The following is a 10000-nucleotide window of genomic DNA, read 5'->3' on the forward strand; positions in this document are numbered from 1 at the left end:
TGTCTGATTGAATATAGAAGAGGAAGATGTAAATGTGAGATGATAACAGACGCAAATTAAAATTGAATTGCAAACAATACTTATTTATAAATAGTCAAATATTAACATAGTTGAATGCCATTGCGTCCATTCGCCTGAGAAAAATGGCGAGCGCGAGCAACGAATCACGTATTACTAAAGAAAAAGATTCAGCGAAAGGGCGAATGTGGAGTGTCTTGGAAGAGAAACAGCTTCCCTTTTTTTTTTTGTGAATGAAAGTTTTTATTGCCGACACGAAAAACGCCACTTACAAAACAAAACAGACACTACTTACAGCACTAAGTACAATACCATTTACAAAACATTACTTACACTACTTACTACACAATACTTATAGCGGTATTGAAATTGCTAAGCAACTTGATATTTGCGTCACTTCAGCCAGTGTAAGTTCAGCAGTGCACCGCAAGTGTTCGTTTAGGACTTCACTGGATCGATACTGGATTACATGTAAAAGATTAATTTAATACTTTTTCTTCGGTTCTTTGCTTGCTCGAGCCATTTATCTTGTAATGTCGCAAATCTTGCCTCACAATTAATTACCCCGAAACGAGGCATCAATACGTCATCATTGGATCAGATATATACGAGGGAAAGTAAGCCGCTCGATACCAAGCCGAACTCAATGGTCGCCATGACATGTTCAAAGTGTTCGAGGATCTTTCCCATCGTTTTATCGTTTCTTTTGGGACACTAACAGCCGCCTGCAGGGCTTCGATTGCAGGGCTAGCGGATTGAAATGAAAGAAAAACCTATGACCTTGAATTCTACGGTGGATTTGTGGCCGTGGAAACATTTTATCCAGGACTATTTGACTCAATTTGGTGGGCTCCTGAAAATTCAGTGTTCAGCCTTGGTATTTTACTATAACGTTGACAACCGAGGAACTGATAATGGCTCAATTCGCGTGAAAAAAACCATACGGGAAGGAAGTGATCCACTATGGCAATAAGGTTAGGCTTTTTAATTGAGAATTTTTTTCGTAATATGACCTTCTCAGGTCTTTTATCGGCATTCCCAAACAAATCCTTATATTTTCGTTGGCTTTTCCTCACACTGAGCTTGGGACGCCTGTGAAGAGACATATGTAGTGTAGGTTCGCAAGGATGTGTGGGTCAGAGAACATGGCGTGTTAGTGTGATGCGTTTGACTAAACTGTGTCGAATCTGTTTGTAATCTCGGCATCACTACAATCTCTTTTAAAGAGAACTTGCCTTCCTTTATTTTTTCCTTTTTAGTTATGACAAGGACATTTTCTAATCTTTGCATATGAATTGAGATGCCTAGTTCTTCAAATGAAGCCGCTTGAAAAAAACGATGGTGGACGAGTATTCTGAAGTCGCTCCCCGAATCATTTACCTTTCTTGAACCACACTGACTGCACTAGTCTTGATCACTCCAAACACGTTTGCAACGGTCCTTGATCATGTGATTGTAAAATGACTTCAAAGAACGTGACCATGACTGTCATTATCCCACACAACTCTTCACAGTGGGCGACCCGCTAATAACATTACTACTTTAATGAGCCAACCACTACCCTTGCCTTGGCAATAACTTTATTTGAAAAGTCAAAATTAAGGATTTCAAGGTAGACTTAAAAGGTAAAACTACCTTGAGCGGCGAAATGGCATCTTTTCGCCTTGATTATTGCTAGACCAACGTAAAGGGCGGTTTTGTTCATGTCTTTGTTCCAGACCACATCAGTGTGTCGAATATATATTTTTCGCCTGGTGGATTTTAAGGTTCACCTTCGACCCATTGTTAGCATTCCAAATATTTAACTGAACAATGAAGCGCAAGTCAAAACAAGGTTAATTAAGAAATAAGCACGTTTCTAGTTGCTGGCCATATCTTAAAAAATTAATAGTATGGGTGTATTCCACTTTATTACATAAACACCAATTAAATACCAAGTGACCTTTCGGGCGAAAACATGATATCTTCACACGTGAAGATAATATCTTCACAAGTGAAAAGATTACTGTTGCTATGGTTACATATAAAAATCGCGCCTTTCTATGCCTTTCGTGAAATGATTTAGTCTTTCATTGGTGTTTATATAATAAATACAATATTACATGACCGCTTGGAGATACGAAATTTCTCTTCCCGTGTTGAAAAATATTTTTCAACGCTCCAAGAGAAATTTCATATCTCCGCATCCTGTATGATCTCGCCTAGTTCGTTATGGTCACATTTTGCTACTTCGCAAAAAACACGAAAAGTAGCCGTACTTAAACAACAGGACAGAAAAATGTGCGAGAAGCGCTCTAGAAATCACATGCCATTGTTAAGTGAAAAACAGACATTCACAAACTTATAAAGGAAATTTTTAAATGGTGAACACAGAAGGCCTCAGTCTCGTAGATACGAGAAAGGTCAGTAATCTATACACTTGATCATCCGAAGTAGTTTCTCTTTCCCTTGTTAAGATAATGGCTATTTGTAGCACATTAGTGTAAGAAACAAAATAACGAAGCATATGTTTGTTTGTATATAAAACTATCATAATTGCTTTGTTGAAGACTTCCCAACGTTATAAAGTATACAGTTGGCTCATATCTTGCGCAAATATTCGATGAATTGACCATTAATATTGGCTTCGGCAAGTAGTTGGAAACCTGTATTCAGATTCTATTAATGTTTTGCACCGTAATATCCGACAGCTTATTCCCGTCAGGTTTTCTTTTGTTTCAACGCGAAATCAAGAATATTGGTTGTCGACGGATGCCGATATGAACGTTACTAAACTTGACATATCCCTGGCGATTAATAAGGAACATTCAAGAGCACCCAACGGAACGTTTCGTTAAATTATCTGTTCGAAAGGCCTTTAATCACCTAGGATTTTGTTTTGGGAATTTTCACATCGAACTTTCGTGATCTGAAAAAGTTAATACTTGCTTCTTTCGAGATTGATAAAAATGTCTCGGGAGTTAAAGGAGAAAGGCCAGCTATGAGTTTCGAAAAGGATGCAATACCTTAGATTTTCGTGAAGTAGACAAAAATGCCCTAGTAAATTCGAAAAGCTTCAAGTTCCCCTAGAATAACCGGACAGACAACAATTTTATAGCGCAGCCTACAATGACCCTACAAAGCTTTAAAAGCACTCTGAAGAGCTTACTTAGAACAGTGTTTAAAAGCACTTCAGAGAAAATCGTCGCTGCATGGGTGCCCTTGAACATGATAAATAGCTTTGAAGTTACCACAAAAACATACATATTTGACTTCGCCACAAAGGAATTTTTGGTCACTTAAATTCAACAGCATTGTCCGTGATTCTACACCGCAGTCTTTAAGGTTCTCGACCAAACTATCTAAAACAAATAACACTGTCTGTAGGCGGCAAACACAACAACGGTCAATCCAATTCCGCAGTTTTGAATTCGTTTATTACAATATCACGGTGGAGAGTACTGTATAAATAACGAAGAAGCGTTTAAGAGACGAGCGAAACGAAGAAAACTGTTGAAAACTTCGAAAACGATGAAAAACGTTGAAAACGATGAAAAACGACGAAAACGATTCAACTGGAAAATAAGAGGTTTAATAAGCACGTTTTACATGGCGAAATAAATTAACAATCTACAACGAAAGAAAATACAAATACTTGTACAGTGTACTTACAAATTGCTCTTACAAATAGTTGCAAATACTTACAAACTATGGAAGGCCTTGCAAGATAACAATCAATAAAGGAAAAAAAATCAAATGCGCCGAGCGCAGCGTGTAGCAACCAAACTGAGGTCAGAGTGGAAAACTTTGCAAACGCCAAACTGAAATCGGTTAGACAGGGCTATTCGCAGAAAAAAATGCGCATATGACATAGTTAGCAAACGCTAATTGCAAAGACTGAGTGTACACCTAAAAGACGCTAATTAGGCGCTTTACTGTGCCTTTCAATAACATGCGGACTCCTAAATTCAAAGGTCAACAGACAAATGCGTTTTTCGCTACCGTCGATCAAATGTCCGGCGTCTCCTCCAAGCTTCCGACTATTGTCGAGCGTACAGTAATCAAATCAAATCGTCGAGCACTATTCAGACAAAATAGTCGGAAGCTGGGAAGAGCCGCCGAGCATTTGATTGACGGTAGCGAAAAACGCATTTGTCGATTGAGCTTTGAATTTTAGAGTCCGCATGTTATTGAAAGGCGCAGTAAGGGAAAAAACGCAACGCTAAAATTCCGCGTTGTAGCATTTCTATTGCAGTTGCATAAACACAAATTAACTCTTGGGAATGACCGATCGTTAGTCTACCATACACTGTTCACGGAATCAAGAGCAACTATAACGCTAATTCTGAGTGCACTCAAGAGAAGTAGCGGGTTTTCTGCTGTTATGCTAAGCAGCGTCATTTTTTAATGATCACTGGAGTCTTGATCATTTGAGCGAATCAAACAGGTCCGGATTTTTCTTAAACTGGTCAAATATTTGCAGAAGGGTGTAAATCAATTTTATTAGAATATCAATAAACGTGTTATCGTAAAGGCATTTTTTTTAAAATTTACAAAATAAGCTGATAGGGGTCCATAAGGCTATGTTGTTAGTTTATTTCCGCCTCACTTCATCCATTCTTCGATGAAAACACCTCTTCAAAAAGTTTTTTTAGTGGAATCACTTGAGAGGCAAGTTTTCCTTCTGAATTTCTGTAAAAACCATATGTGGTATGATCTACTGCTTCGATAACATGTTCATGTTTTTAAAATGCTGACTTTAACTAGAGAACATTTGGACTCAATTTAACTAATGGTTCATGCTTAGCGTGCGTATATCGAATTTGCATGCACTTGGGAAGTTTGGAGAGTACGAGAGAGGCTTCTTCAGTGCTCTGCAAACTTCCCAAGTGCATCAAGTTGTTCCTGTTTTCAGAAACGAAATTGGCATTAAAAGGCTGTTCAATGAAAGTCTGAGTCTTACTGCCTAATTGTCTGAAAGGGGTGGCCGAAGCCAATGGTCAAATTAGAAGCTAAAGAGAAATAATAATGATAATAAAGTCTGCTGAAAGGTCGAAGCTCAGCTAAGTGCGTAATTGCCAAGGGCTTCGAGGTGTAACCAGTAATCCACAGACACTGGCATCGAAACCCATCCTGGTATTTCATATGTGGACCGAAGAATGTAGGTCGCGCATATCTAGGCATTCGAAACAGTTTGACGAAAACTTTAGAAACAATTTAGAAATGCAAGAAAGGTTCTTCACTACGCAATAAAAGGTCAAATGACACAATCAGAAGGAAATGGCACCTTGATTCTACAACTACGCAAATTAATTTACCGTTAAAAGTTATTCTGGTAATCCCACGAACTTTCTCGATAACAAGAGCTTTTTCATTTGGCGTGATTATGTCTGTGGAAAAAAAAAAGCAAAAATTTCATTAAGCTTGGAAATATGTGTTCACAAAGAAAGGAATGGCCAATGGTGAAGAAGTGGTTGAGCTTTCTCGAAACCGAGAGCCAATCACGAGGCTGCATGCAAATAATTTTCAGGTACGTAAGTTCATAAACAGTCACTGAACAATTCCCGTTGACTCCAAACGACACAACCTCGCGTTCAAACAGCTTCATCCACAAGTGAGTACTGTCTTTACTTCATTTCTAAGATTATTTGTATTTTTTATCTCCTTAGGGCTTTAAAATATTGCTTGTAGCTTTTCTTTTTTTGAAAGTTGTTCTCAGTTTGTTAGCCTGGGGAGAGTTGTTTTACACAGGTATGCTGAAGGCAAACTTGTCTTGCCTAAGAAGGTTGCGAAAATTTCATTCTAAGGGTTTGATTTCATCGCTTTAACTTAAGCTAGAAAAGAAACAAGAAGACCTTATTTGCATTATTTTAGTTGTCCAATGTCAGATTTTCTTTACCAAATAATCCTTAGTTTCAATTGGTTATGAGAATGTAAGCCATTGTCCTTAATAATAAGCCATGTCGAGGCATTCATGGTCGGTAACTGAGAAGCTTAGTCGTCATATAATACCTGTTGAGTGGTAAGACGGGTCAATTTGTCAGTTGTGACACTGATATGATTATTGGTTAAGGTGAGAGCCTCGACTGTGGAAATACGAGTCAAATTGCCGTTATACTTTGCATAAAATTGGACCACATATAAAGCCTTGGGCGGCTTCTTTTCATTTGACTCTCGAAAAGTCGGTCAACCATTCACTAGACCCGCAAGACTTGCCTAACTTTTCTCGATTTGCAACCGTTTTGACAGTAGGACTGAATGAGCAGTCAGGATAGTTTTTCGTTGTCAGCCTTTTTTTCCCTATTCAGTTGTACAGCAAGCTTACAAAGTCGCTTTACGATATGTTTCTTAGCAACGTTACCGCCAAACTACTGACGTAACCTTCTTAATTAATTCATGCATGAGTACATTTAATTGCGACAAACCAAACGTTAATTCATGATTACGTAACTATAAAAAGCGACAACAATTGAAATAACATAAATAGTTTTATACAAGACCCCTTTTCAAGTACGTCAAAGATCTATTAAACAACTAACCTCTTAAAAATGTCAATGCAATACTGGGAAATGGTCACTGCCTATCTGAAGAGCTTCTAACGGAAAATGAACGGTACGCGTACTTTGGTTTGCGAAGTTACGTTGGTTCAGGTTGTGATGTTAATAGCGAGCTTAAGGACGCGCGTTTTTGAGACGCGGACGGCAACCGGAAGTGAGTTGTTTTCTCTTTTAACTTGTCTTCTCACAACCACATTTATATTGCTAAGTATCTTTTCTCAATTAGAGATGATTAGTATAAAAATCTGGGTGACACCACTGCCCTGGCATGTTAAATTTTCTCTTCTGGTTGCCGTTCGCGTCTCAAAAACGTGCGTGCTTAAGCTCCCTAATGACGTGATCAGTGGACCCGCTCTAAGTTAAACCACAGACTAAGGAAATCTATTACCAAACTATTACGAAACTATTACGTTTGTAGTGTCCCACATAAAAGACGTAAGATAGTAAATGTTTTGATGTAAACATGAAAAGCAACACTTTTCTTTTTATAGCATATTGTGCTGTAAATAAATATCACATTTCCTTACCGACCAGGAAACAAGAGACCGTGCGTACTTTAACATGCAAAACACACTGATATTGCCTATTCTATTGATGTGCTCTCAACTAAAAGATTTTCTCTCAAGATCATCTCATGCCTAAAAGCCAACACATTTTGCCATTTTCACGTCAAAATTGTTCTTGCTGTGCGCTGTACAGGAGACGTCATTTGTCCCGCTCGGAAGATAGTCAAAGTCCTGGATCTATCTTGCACTTGACATCACAAACTGATTTGAAAAGAGGAACGCAAAGCGATTTCTCTAGTCGAACGCTTCCTCTCATCAGTTCGGGCGTCACGAACGTTAGGAAATTGAAAAAAATTAGCGAGCGACAGTTCAGTTGATAGAAACCTTTTCCATAAGGATAGATCTCAAGCTTTTAATGCTGAAATACTCACGTTAAATGTCACGGGTTCTCCCCCACGGAGAAGGAGCGCTTCACTAAGGACTTTTGCGTGGGAGGCTATGTACCGGTTTGCAAAATAGCAGTCTTTTGTTCCGTGATAGAGCTGGTCAGAGTCTTTTACACCACAAACTGGTTTCAAAACACGAATACAAACCGATTTATGAGGTCGAACACAAAATAAACACATTCCTCCTACCGGTTTAGGCGCTAAGAACGCTTAGAAATCGAAAAAATAAAATAATAAAATAAGGGAACAACCGTTATTAAAGTCCATAGCTATATATAGATCTCGAATACTCACGAAACGAGTGCGCACGATTTAAATGTCTTAAATATGAATGTAAGGTCTTTCACCTTTATATTTGAATCAATTTGCACCAATATAGCCAAATAATCACTTTTCAATATGAATCACGGTTTAAGCCTCAATACTCGTCACATTTGTTGGAACACCGTTCCCCGTTTCCCCCTTCCTCCAATGTTGATTTCCACAACTACTCGTAGTCGCCCGAAAAATTCTCACACAACATTGAATTGGGGGAAGGGGGATGTGGTATAAGCTACGATCTTGTAACACGATGATTCTGACCATTCGCTAAGTGTTCCAACTAAATATGTCTAGTATTGTAGGTATCGGAGAGGCGGAACATTTACGCACGCATGCGCTGACGGAATTACATACATACATACATACTTTATTGCAACTCCCTAAAAAGGGGTTTTCAGTTACAAGTTAAATGAAAAATACAAAGAACAATAATTGATATATAAATAAGAATAAATAAGCAATTAACTAATACAAATCTAAATTATGTGTTTTCCTAAATTGATAAAATTAAGTTAAAAGTAGTTGTTTGGTCAGTTTCGATTTAAAGGCCTTTACAGAATTTACATTTTTAAGATCATTACTTAGGTTATTCCATAGTTTGGCTCCACGGTATGAAAAAGAACGCTGACCGGTGGCCAATCTGCATCTCAAAATGTTCAAATGGTTGCTCTGTCTTGTATTTCTAATATTAGTTTGAGAGCGAAATGTAAATTGAAGACGAGACGAGAAAAATATGCAGTACCTCCAGACGTGGCGCTGGAGCGTCGTACCAAACGAGTCATCCCGGGATTTCTGTCCGTGCGATCGCTTTTGGACGCAGTTGGCCCTTCGCTGCTTTCTGCTACCGACCTCGCCTCCCGATACGGCATTGAGGGAGGGATATGTCGGCCCCTAAACCATATGAGACAAATCCCACGCCTACTCACAGCTCCAAACCTCCCTTGTCATTACAATTTAACGTAAGATTTCGATGGCATATATATTCAAGAGAAGAGTCATTTTATCTGTCATATGGAAAGCACTGGAGTCGCAGATTACAAAGTGCACGCATGCGCCCTACCGAAGGTAACATACATGCATGCATAAAACTTTATTTCATCTCGAATTTCTGAATAACATCTTCGACACATTACAGCTAACATACATAATATATACAGATACATAACTAAATATTAAATAATATTTAAAGATATTTTAATCAAAACGAAAAGCCGCTGTACAAAATCCGGCCCTGGATTAGTTTAAAACCAATAAACTCAGTGGTACGGGAAAAATCAGGTAGCGCATTTCGCAACGTACTTAGTTAATACGTACGAAAAAGAACTAAGACCATAACTGGTTGTTCTAGGTTTATTGAGGGACAGAATGTAAGTTCCACGAAGATCATGCATCAGAAGAGAACGGGAGAGAAAACGTATTTTTCCTATGGACAAGCCTTTTCTTTCTTTAACTACTTTGATACAATAATATGAGGAAATTTTGAATGCGCTTATTGCATAGAGATGTAGAGTTTGACTTAAGTGGTACGTAAGAGGACAGGTAATTGCAAATATAAATCTCGTTACTCTCTTATTTACATTATACCGTTTCTTTGACAAGAAATTACTAAAGGCCAGGCCGAATTTCCTATGAGTGTGGAGCCACCCAGTCCTACAGGCAAAATACCGCATCGATTGAAGTTTTTAGCTTTCAAAACTTGCTCAAATTGTATCGGTAGGTCCTCGAATTCGTCCACAGAAAGGCCAGAGAGATGACTTCACTGGTGCTGTGAACCGCCATGTTTACAACAGAGCGATTTAGGCGTTCCACTCTGCATGAAATCATCTCTCACCTCTGTCTCGACAAGACCAGACACGCACGGTTCTTACGTTACGTTTATGCCCCTGTAGAATCAACGGAAATCTCAACTCCTTGTCAAAGTTAACCAGCATCTTAATATTTTTGGTAGGCTAAAATACTCGTCACATTTGTTGGAACACCCATCGCCGTTTCCCCCTTCCTGAATGGGGGAAGGGGGATGTGGTATAAGCTACGATCTTGTAACACGATGATTCTGACCATTCGCTGAGTGTTCCAACTAAATATGTCTAGTATTGCTGGTGTACAAAACGTTTCGACTTTCAAATCGATTTTTTTTGCTTGTTTGTTGTATTTTACAAAGCTCAGTACTCAA

The 10000-nt window shown here is 38.6% G+C and overlaps 1 protein-coding gene across 5 annotated transcripts in view; it reads left to right on the plus strand.

Annotated features, from left to right (window-relative positions):
* The first annotated feature begins 742 nt into the window (after window positions 1-742).
* The window catches only part of LOC137975959 (carbonic anhydrase-like), a 21555-nt gene continuing 12297 nt past the window's right edge, over window positions 743-10000 (plus strand). Inside the window, exon 1 of one of the 5 annotated variants that reach the window (XM_068823182.1) lies at window positions 743-992. The gene's annotated coding sequence lies outside the window, so the exon portion shown is untranslated. Of the gene's footprint in view, window positions 993-2218; window positions 2421-5408; window positions 5612-6488; window positions 6610-10000 lie in introns of those variants that run through there. The other 4 variants (XM_068823183.1, XM_068823184.1, XM_068823180.1 and 1 more) reach the window with 4 other exon arrangements.

This window comes from Montipora foliosa, chromosome 11 (assembly GCF_036669935.1).
Source record: "Montipora foliosa isolate CH-2021 chromosome 11, ASM3666993v2, whole genome shotgun sequence".
Lineage (NCBI taxonomy): Eukaryota > Metazoa > Cnidaria > Anthozoa > Scleractinia > Acroporidae > Montipora > Montipora foliosa.